Source organism: Neoarius graeffei, chromosome 9 (genome assembly GCF_027579695.1).
Source record: "Neoarius graeffei isolate fNeoGra1 chromosome 9, fNeoGra1.pri, whole genome shotgun sequence".
In the NCBI taxonomy this organism is placed as follows: Eukaryota; Metazoa; Chordata; class Actinopteri; order Siluriformes; family Ariidae; genus Neoarius; species Neoarius graeffei.
This window is the reverse complement of record NC_083577.1, coordinates 60,681,216-60,694,571: the sequence shown is the minus strand read 5'-3', so window position 1 is coordinate 60,694,571 and position 13,356 is coordinate 60,681,216. Positions and strand designations below refer to the sequence as shown.

General features: G+C 41.3%; 1 long non-coding RNA gene across 1 annotated transcript in view; it reads left to right on the top strand.

Annotated features, from left to right (window-relative positions):
- Positions 1-13,356, top strand: part of LOC132891889 (uncharacterized) — a 28,204-nt gene that overhangs the window by 1,369 nt on the left and 13,479 nt on the right. The gene's annotated exons all lie outside the window — the stretch shown is intronic.

Here is a 13,356-nt window from a genome sequence, read left to right as displayed (position 1 = left end):
CATACATACATACATACATACATACATACATACATACATACATACATACATACATACATCGAATGAATGAGACGATTTTCGTGTTTCCCTTTAAAACCCCAGAAAAGTGAACCAAATTGCCTCTGTAATTTAGGCTACGCACTGATTCTCCTTACCCATTCTCTTCATTTAAGGCTCTCTCGTGATGCTTTAGATGAACCGCCTCATGTAAGTACTCAATAGGTACATAACTTCTCGCCCTGTTGCGACATCTGTTGGCATAAACACCCAAAGGCAATGGCTGATCAGAAGGGTGATTCAACAAAGCTATTTACCAGAATAAGTGATATACAGTATCATGTTAGAAGCATATTAGTAACATGAACATTGATCTGCTTTAAGAGTTTTCTGTGTTTCACAGTTAGTTTATTTACCACCATATAGCTTTTTTTAAAAAACCTTAAAACGGCACCGGTAGTAACACCAAGAACATATACACACAGACAAAACCCACAGTGCTCTTATAATTCGGATTATAAGACAATCTAGGTGTTTATACAACATTGGATTTATTACGGTGCTGTAAAATATGTGATTTTTACACTTCAGAACAAGTAAGTGCTTCACTTTTTATTTGCTACAACTAGATTTTCCTCCCTTCTCTCTATGTAGCATGTTATAGCGTCCAATCTAATATATGCATATTGCTTCCGGTGTAATGCTACATGTGCATAGGCTACTATGTATAGCTATAATTTAGACCAGTAGTAGTAGTAAAAAAGAAATAAAATAAATAATAAAACAAGGCACATTGGCGCCCTCCCTGGTGCGCAGCGGTATTGCTGCAATTAACAGGCACATGTAAAGTATGTAAATACAGCAGGCCGAAAGGGGGCAGTACAGCACATGCAGTACATGGCCACATGCTTCACTTTCATACGAATGTATTGATGGACCCACAAAAACTTCAGAACGGTCATTCTCATCTCATCTCATCTCATCTCATTATCTCTAGCCGCTTTATCCTTCTACAGGGTCGCAGGCAAGCTGGAGCCTATCCCAGCTGACTATGGGCGAAAGGCGGGGTACACCCTGGACAAGTCGCCAGGTCATCACAGGGCTGACACATAGACACAGACAATCATTCACACTCACATTCACACCTATGGTCAATTTAGAGTCACCAGTTAACCTAACCTGCATGTCTTTGGACTGTGGGGGAAACCGGAGCACCCGGAGGAAACCCACGCGGACACGGGGAGAACATGCAAACTCCACACAGAAAGGCCCTCGCCGGCCCCGGGGCTCGAACCCAGGACCTTCTTGCTGTGAGGCGACAGCGCTAACCACTACACCACCGTTCAGAACGGTCACGTGTATTTAAATAATTATTACATGTTTATAAACTATTGTTGTTCAACCATATTGTTATTGGATTTTCAAATTTCATTGGTCAGCAGCTGTTGATTAATTTTCTATAACAGCATCTCTGATTCTAATATGTTGTTTCTTGTTTGGCGGGTGCTTTACACAATCTAAGGCGAATAAGGAATGTAAAGAAAATGTGTTAACAAAGAAAAATACACTGTTCATATAGCCTGGTGATGCACTCAGTACGGAGATTGTTAGTTTTTTTTTTCTTTTTTATACCTTTTTTATGTCTGATAAAAAAGAAAAAAGAAAAAAAAACCTAACAATATTCAATATAAGACATAATGAACGTAATCGAAAGATCAGTACGGAGATGTTTAATTGGCATTTATTGGGTGTTAATACGTTGTTCAGGTCAGTACCACAGAGAGTGTACTGGACAGAGCTTTATGACTGTGCTTTATGGTTGTCAGTAACATCACATAAGTGACTGCAGAAAATATCTTGTCTCATGGACATTCTACAACATTACAGGTACAGTGGTGCTTGAAAGTTTGTGAACCCTTTAGAATTTTCTAGATTTCTGCATAAATATGACCTAAAACATCATCAGATTTTCACTCAAGTCCTAAAAGTAGATAAAGAGAACCCAGTTAAACAAATGAGACAAAAATACTATACTTGGTCATTTATTTATTGAAATAGCCTTCTGGCTTGTCCACGTGATCTTTTGTAAAATGCAGACGAGCAGCAATGTTCTTTTTGGAGAGCAGTGGCTTTCTCCTTGCAACCCTGCCATGCACACCACTGTTGTTCAGTGTTCTCCTGATGGTGGACTCATGAACATTAACATTAGCCAATGTGAGATAGGCCTTCAGTTGCTTAGAAGTTACCCTGGGCTCCTTTGTGACCTCACCGACTATTACACGCCTTACTATTGGAGTGATCTTTGCTGGTCCACCACTCCTGGGGAGGGTAACAATGGTCTTGAATTTCCTCCATTTGTACACAATCTGTCTGACTGTGGATTGGTGGAGTCCAAACTCTTTAGAGATGGTTTTGTAACCTTTTTCCAGCCTGATGAGCATCAACAACGCTTTTTCTGAGGTCCTCAGAAATCTCCTTTGTTCGTGCCATGATACACTTCCACCAACATGTGTTGTGAAGATCAGACTTTGATAGATCCCTGTTCTTTAAATAAAACAGGGAGCCCACTCACACTTGATTGCCATCCCATTGATTGAAAACACCTGACTGTAATTTCACCTTCAAATTAACTGCTAATCCTAGAGGTTCACATACTTTTGCCACTCACAGATATGTAATATTGGATCATTTTCCTCAATAATTACATGACCAAGTATAATATTTTTGTCTCATTTGTTTAACTGGGTTCTCTTTATCTACTTTTAGGACTTGTGTGAAAATCTGATGGTGTTTTAGGTCATATTTATGCAGAAATCTAGAAAATCCTAAAGGGTTTACAAACTTACAAGCACCACTGTAATTATAAATTGTTAAAAGCATAACATTCATTAATGAATATTTTTTTTTAAAAAAAGGGTTGGAATAACTGGTAAAGTCCTGTGTTATAAGAGGAAGTATTATTCTATTGGGTGGTAACAGGGCATTTGTTTGGGGCTACATCACCACCACCCCATCAGTGATTATTAATGATTATTTCCTCTAACAGCATGCACATCATGTTTTATTCCTTATGTAATGCACCTATACATGTATTGTAATGCAAAGCATAGACCACTCAGAATATTCAAATAAAATATTTAAATATTAAACTATATCTCTAATATCTTTTGGGCAGCATGGTGGTGTAGTGGTTAGCACTGTTGCCTCACAGCAAAAAGATTCTGGGTTCGAGCCCAGCGGCCAACGGGGGGAGGGGCCTTTCTGTGTGGAGTTTGTGTGTTTTCCCCGTGTCTGTGTAGGTTTCCTCCAGGTGCTCCGGTTTCCCCACAGTTTAAAGACATGCAGTTAGGTTAACATGGGGTGGCCTTGGGCTGAAGTGCCCTTGAACAAGGTACCTAACCCCTAACTGCTCACTGCTCTGGGTTTGTGTGTGTATGCGTGTGTTCACTGCTTCAGATGGGTTAAATGCAGAGGAGGAATTTGAGTGTGCATGTGACAAATAAAGGCTTCTTCTTTCAATAGAAACATGAAGTCAGGAACGATAGGAGTACAGTTGCATATCTTATACCAACATTTGGGTTTTTTTTGGGGAAAACATTGTTTGACAGGAAAAAAAGATGGTTGCTCTGTGACCGTGACCAATTGGTGAAGATGACCTGGGAAATTATTTAGATTGGTATGCTTCAAAATGCTTCCTATCTGAGGAAGAGACTAGCTCTTAAGGACAGAAGTCTCCTAAATGTGTATGCTCACTGTCAAAATGATTTGTCGTTTTAAAGGAACAGTCCACCGTACTTCCATAATGAAATATGCTCTTATCTGAATTGAGACGAGCTGCTCCGTACCTGTCCGAGCTTTGCGCGACCTCCCAGTCAGTCAGACGCAGTCAGACGCGCTGTCACTCCTGTTAGCAATGTAGCTAGGCTCAGCATGGCCAATGGTATTTTTTGGGGCTGTAGTTAGATGCGACCAAACTCTTCCGCATTTTTCCTGTTTACATAGGTTTATATGACCAGTGATATGAAACAAGTTCAGTTACACAAATTGAAACGTAGCGATTTTCTCATTCTCATTATCATTATCTCTAGCCGCTTTATCCTTCTACAGGGTCGCAGGCAAGCTGGAGCCTATCTATCCCAGCTGACTACGGGCGAAAGGCAGGGTACACCCTGGACAAGTCGCCAGGTCATCACAGGGCTGACACATAGACACAGACAACCATTCACACCTACGGTCAATTTAGAGTCACCAGTTAACCTAACCTGCATGTCTTTGGACTGTGGGGGAAACCGGAGCACCCGGAGGAAACCCACGCGGACACGGGGAGAACATGCAAACTCCGCACAGAAAGGCCCTCGCCGGCCACGGGGCTCGAACCCAGGACCTTCTTGCTGTGAGGCGACAGCGCTAACCACTACACCACCGTGCCGCCGTAGCGATTTTCTATGCTATGGAAAGTCCGCACTATAATGACAGGCGTACTAACACCTTCTGCGCGCTTCGGCAGCGCATTGATACGGAGCTCAGATATCAATGCACTGCCGAAGCGCGCAGAAAGTGTTAGTACGCCTGTCATTATAGTGCGGACTTTCCATAGCATAGAAAATCGCTACGTTTCAATTTGTGTAACTGAACTTGTTTCATATCACTGGTCATATAAACCTATGTAAACAGGAAAAACGCAGAAGAGTTTGGTCGCATCTAACTACAGCCCCAAAAAATACCATTGGCCATACTGAGCCGAGCTACATTGCTAACAGGAGTGACAGCGCGTCTGACTGCGTCTGACTGACTGGGAGGTCGCGCAAAGCTCAGACAGGTATGGAGCAGCTCGTCTCAATTCAGATAAGAGCATATTTCATTATGGAAGTACGGTGGACTGTTCCTTTAACTTAAAAAAGTTATTAACTGGGCGGCCTTAAAATTTTGAGTTCATTGAAACTTATAGTAAGTTAGCACAAGTTACTAATTGAGTTTCAGTGAACTCAAAATTTTAAGGCAACCTGGTTACTAAAGAAAGAAAGAAAGAAAGAAAGAAAGAAAGAAAGAAAGAAAGAAAGAAAGAAAGAAAGAAAGCACAACTTTTATTCATCACACACTTGTGAAATTCCTCTCTGCATTTAACCCATCTGAAGCAGTGAACACACACATGCACACACACATGAGCAATGAGCACAGACACATAGAGCAGTGGGCAGCCATGCTAACAGCGCCCGGGGAGCAGTTGGGAGTTAGGTGCCTCGCTCAAGGGCACCTCAGCCCAAGGCCGTCCCATAACCTTTTTTAAGTTAAAACAACAAATCATTTTTGACAGTGGCTATAATATAGGCTATTTGAACTGTCTTAAAACTCAGTGAAAACAAATGTTCTACATGGCAATATTGTGTACAGTGTGTTAATCAAGAAGACATGAAGAACTGCAATCAGTATGTTTTAATCTACTAAGCTTCATAGCCCCCCTCTATAATCCATCCAGGATATTTATTATTGCTCTGAGTAGTGGTCAGTATGTCACACCAGACTGGAAATTCTCCTACAGTAAACAGTTGTAGCATAAAAAAAGTCAGAACAAACACGTTTTGTGAATAATTTTGTTTGAGAGATTGAAGGTGACAATTCACAACCACATTCACATAGCAGTAATGAAACAAGATGCATTTAGAATGCTTGATTTGTTTGCTTTCTAGTTATGCATACGGTACATTACACTCTAACGTGTCGTATAGATACATTTTTTTAAAGATTTTTTAATACATGCAGTCAAGATCAGACACTTAGATGTGTAAAAGAAGCATACCAATAGAGGTCAGCAGCTGCATATCTTCAACTCTCTTGAACTGTCTGTCTTGCCCATAGCATAGGTCATTACCTAATCAAATAAATGTGAAAGCCTGCAGGGATCCTGCTTTCACATTTTTATTCATATGAAATTGAATAGTAGGAGGAACAATCAAAGTCAGTGTGCATACTTTTCAAGAAGCTTGCAGTTAAAGCTCTTCCATATTGGGTGGTTTGTACCGTAACTGGATGTGTACAGCTGTATAAATAGGGTTTATCAACGTTTGTCATGTCTTCCTTGCCTTCTGTTCTCTGATTTTTCTAAATAGTTTTCAGTCAGGGCGGCACGGTGGTGTAGTGGTTAGCGCTGTCGCCTCACAGCAAGAAGGTCCTGGGTTCGAGCCCCGGGGCCGGCGAGGGCCTTTCTGTGTGGAGTTTGCATGTTCTCCCCGTGTCCGCGTGGGTTTCCTCCGGGTGCTCCGGTTTCCCCCACAGTCCAAAGACATGCAGGTTAGGTTAACTGGTGACTCTAAATTGACCGTAGGTGTGAATGTGAGTGTGAATGGTTGTCTGTGTCTATGTGTCAGCCCTGTGATGACCTGGCGACTTGTCCAGGGTGTACCCCGCCTTTCGCCCGTAGTCAGCTGGGATAGGCTCCAGCTTGCCTGCGACCCTGTAGAAGGATAAAGCGGCTAGAGATAATGAGATGAGATGAGTTTTCAGTCATCTGTAGCTTATTCATGCCATGCAGCCTCTGATCATGGCGAGGAGTGCAGAAGCATGCATGGCCAAGATACAGTGCCCTAGAAGAAGCAGAGAAATTTCCTGCATCAGTAAAATCCTTGAACATTTTGCAACTGATAAGGTATTGTGATTGATAGAACGTTCTTGTTTTGTTTAGCGCAATGCAGGCTGCCACTATTGGCAAGATGGCATGAAATACCACTGACTCAGCATGTACCTACATTCAGCTGTGCTCATCATTAAATATTCAGTGATTTTTTTGAAGTACAGCTGTCAGTTTCAATCATGTGCTGTCGTGTTGTATTTAGTAGCATCCTGTTTGCCTCTTTCAAATATTCAGTCTGTTAAAAAAAAAACCAAAAAACATTTGCCATGGTGTCTTTAGAAATAAATAGATAGATAGATAGATAGATAGATAGATAGATAGATAGATAGATAGATAGATAGGTTTATTTGTGCATTTTGGTCTTATAGATATTAATTTCATGAGTCATTTTAACAAAAACAACAAGAGTATCTTGATCTGCAGAATCACATGGGTATCTGTGTAAAGCTTTTGATGTGATGACCATGCAGTCAAGCATGCAGAAGGTTGTTAATGGCGTGTTTTAAAGTCAGAATGTTGAGTGAATTAACACACGCAACACAATCTACAATGCTTACAGTGTGCTTATTCTTAGAAATTTTACTTATGTTTCACTTGATTTTTTTCAGTAAAAATAACACTCATGGTCTACAAGATGTGGCGTCAGATCTTACTATAGCACAGTACCATACAATTCCATCCATCCATTATCTGTAGCCGCTTATCCTGTCCTACAGGGTTGCAGGCAAGCTGGAGCCTATCCCAGCTGACTGTGGGCGAGAGGCGAGGTACACCCTGGACAAGTTGCCAGGTCATCACAGGGCTGACACAGAGACAAACAACCATTCACACCTACGGTCAATTTAGAGCCACCAATTAGCCTAACCTGCATGTCTTTGGACTGTGGGGGAAACCGGAGCACCTGGAGGAAACCCACGCAGACATGGGGAGAACAAGCAAACTCCACACAAAGGCCCTCGTCGGCCGCTGGGCTCGAACCCAGGACCTTCTTGCTGTGAGGTGACAGTGCTAACCACTACACCACCGTGCCACCCCATGCAATTCACTTCAATTCAATTTGACTTTATTTGCATATCAATATTAGCAATAAATATTGTAACAAAGCGGCTGTACAGAAATTCTGATGTGGATGTAGTTCTCTATTGCTCTGGAGAGGTGACAGGTGACAAGAAAAAATATCCTTGAGACGATGACAGGAAGAAACCTTGAGAAGAACCAGACTCAAGAGAGTTCCTCTTCTGCGTGACACCAGGGAGTGGGATTATAAATAAGTACTATTCAGTAAATTTATACTAAAGCAAAACAATGTTAAGTGTGCTGAAAGAATGTTCAGTATGAGCATATTTTGAATAAGAGTCTCATGATGAGCATAGTACCATCTTCAGCAGCAGTTCATAAGTAGAACTGGATATTTACGGTATCCAGGTGAGATTATCCAATACAACATGGATAAGTTTAGTTTAGTTGAATGGCTTCGTCACAAATTTACAATAAGATAGTGAGAATCTAAGATACCAAAAATGGTCATGTACATCTGACAAAGAAAAACTAAATAGAGAAGTGTGACAGGAACAGAACTTTCGTCCCAATTGCAACCCAACCCCTACTTATTAGAATAGAATAGAATGCCTTTATTGTCACTGCACAAATGTACAACGAAATTTAGTTCATCACAGGAGAGCAAAGCCGCTGCATACCGTACGTACGCACCGCCACTCTTGGGCACTTCAGCCCAAGGCCGTCCTATGTTAACCTAACTGCATGTCTTTGGACTGTGGGGGAAACCTGAGCACCCGGAGGAAACCCACGCAGACACGGGGAGAACATGCAAACTCCACACAGAAAGGCCCCCGTCGGCCGCTGGGCTCGAACCCAGAACCTTCTTGCTGTGAGGCGACAGTGCTAACCAGTACACCACCGTGCCGCCCTATATTATTAAAAGGATAACATATAGCCTGCTATTTAAAAACTACAGAATTACTATTACAAGATAGGAAAATATATACATTACTTTAATGAGGCAGCAATTAACAACAGAGGCAAAAATATTCAGAACTAATTAAGGTAAGTTACCACACTGAGAAAATGTATGAAGGCACCAATGTGCAGTAGGTTACACATTCTCAGTGTTGCACTCATAAATACAACCCCGATTCCAAAAAAGTTGGGACAAAGTACAAATTGTAAATAAAAACGGAATGCAATGATGTGGAAGTTTCAAAATTCCATATATTATTTAGAATAGAACATAGATGACATATCAAATGTTTAAACTGAGAAAATGTATCATTTAAAGAGAAAAATTAGATGATTTTAAATTTCATGACAACAACACATCTCAAAAAAGTTGGGACAAGGCCATGTTTGCCACTGTGAGACATCCCCTTTTCTCTTTACAACAGTCTGTAAACGTCTGGGGACTGAGGAGACAAGTTGCTCAAGTTTAGGGATAGGAATGTTAACCCGTTCTTGTCTAATGTAGGATTCTAGTTGCTCAACTGTCTTAGGTCTTTTTTGTCGTATCTTCCGTTTTATGATGCACCAAATGTTTTCTATGGGTGAAAGATCTTGACTGCAGGCTGGCCAGTTCAGTACCCGGACCCTTCTTCTACGCAGCCATGATGCTGTAATTGATGCAGTATGTGGTTTGGCATTGTCATGTTGGAAAATGCAAGGTCTTCCCTGAAAGAGACGTCATCTGGATGGGAGCATATGTTGCTCTAGAACCTGGATATACCTTTCAGCATTGATGGTGTCTTTCCAGATGTGTAAGCTGCCCATGCCACACGCACTAATGTAACCCCATACTATCAGAGATGCAGGCTTCTGAACTGAGTGCTGATAACAACTTGGGTCGTCCTTCTCCTCTTTAGTCCGAATGACACGGAGTCCCTGATTTCCATAAAGAACTTCAAAATTTGATTCGTCTGACCACAGAACAGTTTTCCGCTTTGCCACAGTCCATTTTAAATGAGCCTTGGCCCAGAGAAGACGTCTGCGCTTCTGGATCATGTTTAGACACGGCTTCTTCTTTGAACTATAGAGTTTTAGCTGGCAACAGCGGATGGCACGGTGAATTGTGTTCACAGATAATGTTCTCTGGAAATATTCCTGAGCCCATTTTGTGATTTCCACTACAGAAGCATGCCTGTATGTGATGCAGTGCCATCTAAGGGCCCGAAGATCACGGGCGCCCAGTATGGTTTTCCGGCCTTGACCCTTACGCACAGAGATTCTTCCAGATTCTCTGAATCTTTTGATGATATTATGCACTGTAGATGATGACATGTTCAAACTCTTTGCAATTTTACACTGTCGAACTCCTTTCTGATATTGCTCCACTATTTGTCGGTGCAGAATTAGGGGGATTGGTGATCCTCTTCTGAGAGTCGCTGCCACTCCAAGATGCTCTTTTTATACCCAGTCATGTTAATGACCTATTGCCAATTGACCTAATGAGTTACAATTTGGTCCTCCAGCTGTTCCTTTTTTGTACCTTTAACTTTTCCAGCCTCTTATTGCCCCTGTCCCAACTTTTTTGAGATGTGTTGCTGTCATGAAATTTCAAATGAGCCAATATTTGGCATGAAATTTCAAAATGTCTCACTTTCGACATTTGATATGTTGTCTATGTTCTATTGTGAATACAATATCAGTTTTTGAGATTTGTAAATTATTGCATTCCGTTTTATTTACAATTTGTACTTTGTCCCAACTTTTTTTGGAATCGGGGTTGTAGAAAAATTGGCTATATGGTATCTATATTTACTTAAATATATGATATGTCTGATTAATTTGTTGCCTGGAGGACTGTACATGCCTCACTTCAATACATAAATATTAATTAGGCTGGTCTTGAACAAACTAAGTGTATTTATTGCTTTAATATTAGATGGCAATGAGTTCCATGGTCTGCAGTTCTAATAAAGTATGAATTCCTATAGTAATCCTGTTTGTGTAAATAAATTAAGTTGTAATTGTTGGGGTCATAATTACACATTCTATAATGTGGCTCAAATGTATCTAAGTAATTCTTAATGTCAGTTGAAATAAGACCCTTTCTGGACTTGAAAAAATTAGTAAATCAGATATTTCCTACGATGTTCTAGAGGCAATAGAACATAGTTTTGTCGAGTGCATAAACTGCTTTTTGGGAAGTGCAAATCCTAAGTGAGACCAACCACAAAAGCAGAAGGTGAGTCACAAGTGCAGAATCATAGCATCAGGGTGAATCAGTCAGGGCCAGAGGAGCCAGTAGAAATGTGTTAGCACCATCATGACAGCAGGCAGCAGGTGGTCTCACATCTGCACCTTCATAGTCACACAGCAACAGACTATGTACATTCTGACTTCATCTTTAGGTCTAATACGATACAATTCTGACATTTACCAATCCTGGTAGCTCTAAGGTTAATATTTACTTTTGAAATTTGTAGAGGCATTAAAAAAGTTTTTCAAAAATATGTGAAAGCAACATACAATATTAATGTCCAAAAGCTATTACAGCCAACAGGAGAGATATTTTCGAAAAAAAAAAAAGTTTGTCTAAGGGACTTCTACTACCTCTTTCACCATGAAGAACACAGGCAGGAACTAAAAAAAACACAGGAAGGAACTACAAAAAAACACAAGAAGGAACTAAAAGCACGAAGATGAAGAAAGAGCATTCAAGAAACTTCTTTCTGATGGCCCATTGTGAATTTGAAGTTTGAAAGGTTGGCATCATAAACACTGGGATATCATCCAAATGGCATAACCTCCTTCTGAATAATTGATTTTTCATTAAAATGGCTATGCATAATTCATTGTTATGCATGTTTTCGAACTCTCATGCACTCCTCCCAGAATATCAGAAGGGAAATCTTTAACAATATTTACTGTTACTGGTGCCATGAATTTTCTTTAGCCATAATAGCAGAGACAAGTGACCTTGTCTATTATTCTCTCTTCTCTCATCTGCTCTCTCTCTCACACACACCCACACACACACACACACACACCCACACACACACACACACACACACACACACACACACACACACACACACACACACACACACGTGGGTGTAATACTTTGACCTTGCACAAGCATCATATCAGTTTAACTTGGAGGGGAAAACACACTGCTCATGGCACCCAACATATAAAATGATGAAACAGTTATTCAAAAGATTAACAATAGGGTTAGTCTGACACAAAGATTGTACTGTTAATTTAATAAACAAAGTATATTTTCTAGCAATACCTTCTGTTATTTGTAACATCAAACATATTATGTGCTTGGCTAGTATTTGGAAAAAGGAAAAACTACACAACATGGCTCTAAAAAAATAACTGCTAGCTATTTCTTTTTTGCTGGCAAACTACTGTTAGCTAGGCTACAGTATTAATGTTTTTAATCCATGATAAGATTACATCTTGTGAGAACTACCTGACTAAATGTCTTACACTCGCACATTTTACCTTGATTTAAGCAGCCTTGTCATTCAACAACATCCACTAGGAAAATGTAGCGTCCATTGACAGGTGCAATAATGTCATATAAAAGAGGTTGCTGAGTGTAGGCTATTTTTCTCATGTCTTCAAATCACGTCATCAGATGAAAATGTCACATCACACATCACATTATCTCTAGCCGCTTTATCCTTCTACAGGGTCGCAGGCAAGCTGGAGCCTATCCCAGCTGACTACGGGCGAAAGGCGGGGTACACCCTGGACAAGTCGCCAGGTCATCACAGGGCTGACACATAGACACAGACAACCATTCACACTCACATTCACACCTACGGTCAATTTAGAGTCACCAGTTAACCTAACCTGCATGTCTTTGGACTGTGGGGGGAACCGGAGCACCCGGAGGAAACCCACGCGGACACGGGGAGAACATGCAAACTCCGCACAGAAAGGCCCTCGCCGGCCCCAGGGCTCGAACCCAGGACCTTCTTGCTGTGAGGCGACAGCGCTAACCACTACACCACCGTACCGCCCCAGATGAAAATGTGATGGATTAAAATGTCACTAAATACATGTTTGGTGGAAAGACTGGAAGGGACCACACCATCCTCATTATCTAGAAAAAGAAAGAAGAAACCTTTATTTGTCACATGCACACTTCAAGCACAGTGAAATTCATCCTCTGCATTTAACCCATCTGAAGCAGTGAACACATGCACACACACCCCAAGCAGTGGGCAGCCACACTACAGCGCCCGGGGAGCAGTCACGGGTTAGGTACCTTGCTCAAGTTTAGTTTAGTTGAATGGCTTCGTCACAAATTTACAATAAGATAGTGAGAAGCTAAGATACCAAAAATGGTCATGTACATCTGACAAAGAAAAACTAAATAGAGAAGTGTGACAGGTGAAAGGAACAGAACTTTCGTCCCAATTGCAACCCAACCCCTATTTATTAGAATAGAATAGAATGCCTTTATTGTCACTGCACAAATGTACAATGAAATTTAGTTCATCACAGGAGAGCAAAGCCGCTGCATACGTACGCGCCGCCACTCTTGGGCACTTCAGCCCAAGGCCGTCCTATGTTAACCTAACTGCATGTCTTTGAACTGTGGGGGAAACCGGAGCACCCGGAGGAAACCCACGCAGACATAGGGAGAACATGCAAACTCCACACAGAAAGGCCCCCGCCAGCCACTGGGCTCAAACCCAGGACCTTCTTGCTGTGAGGCAACAGTGCTAACCACTACACCACCGTGCCACCCCAAATCTACC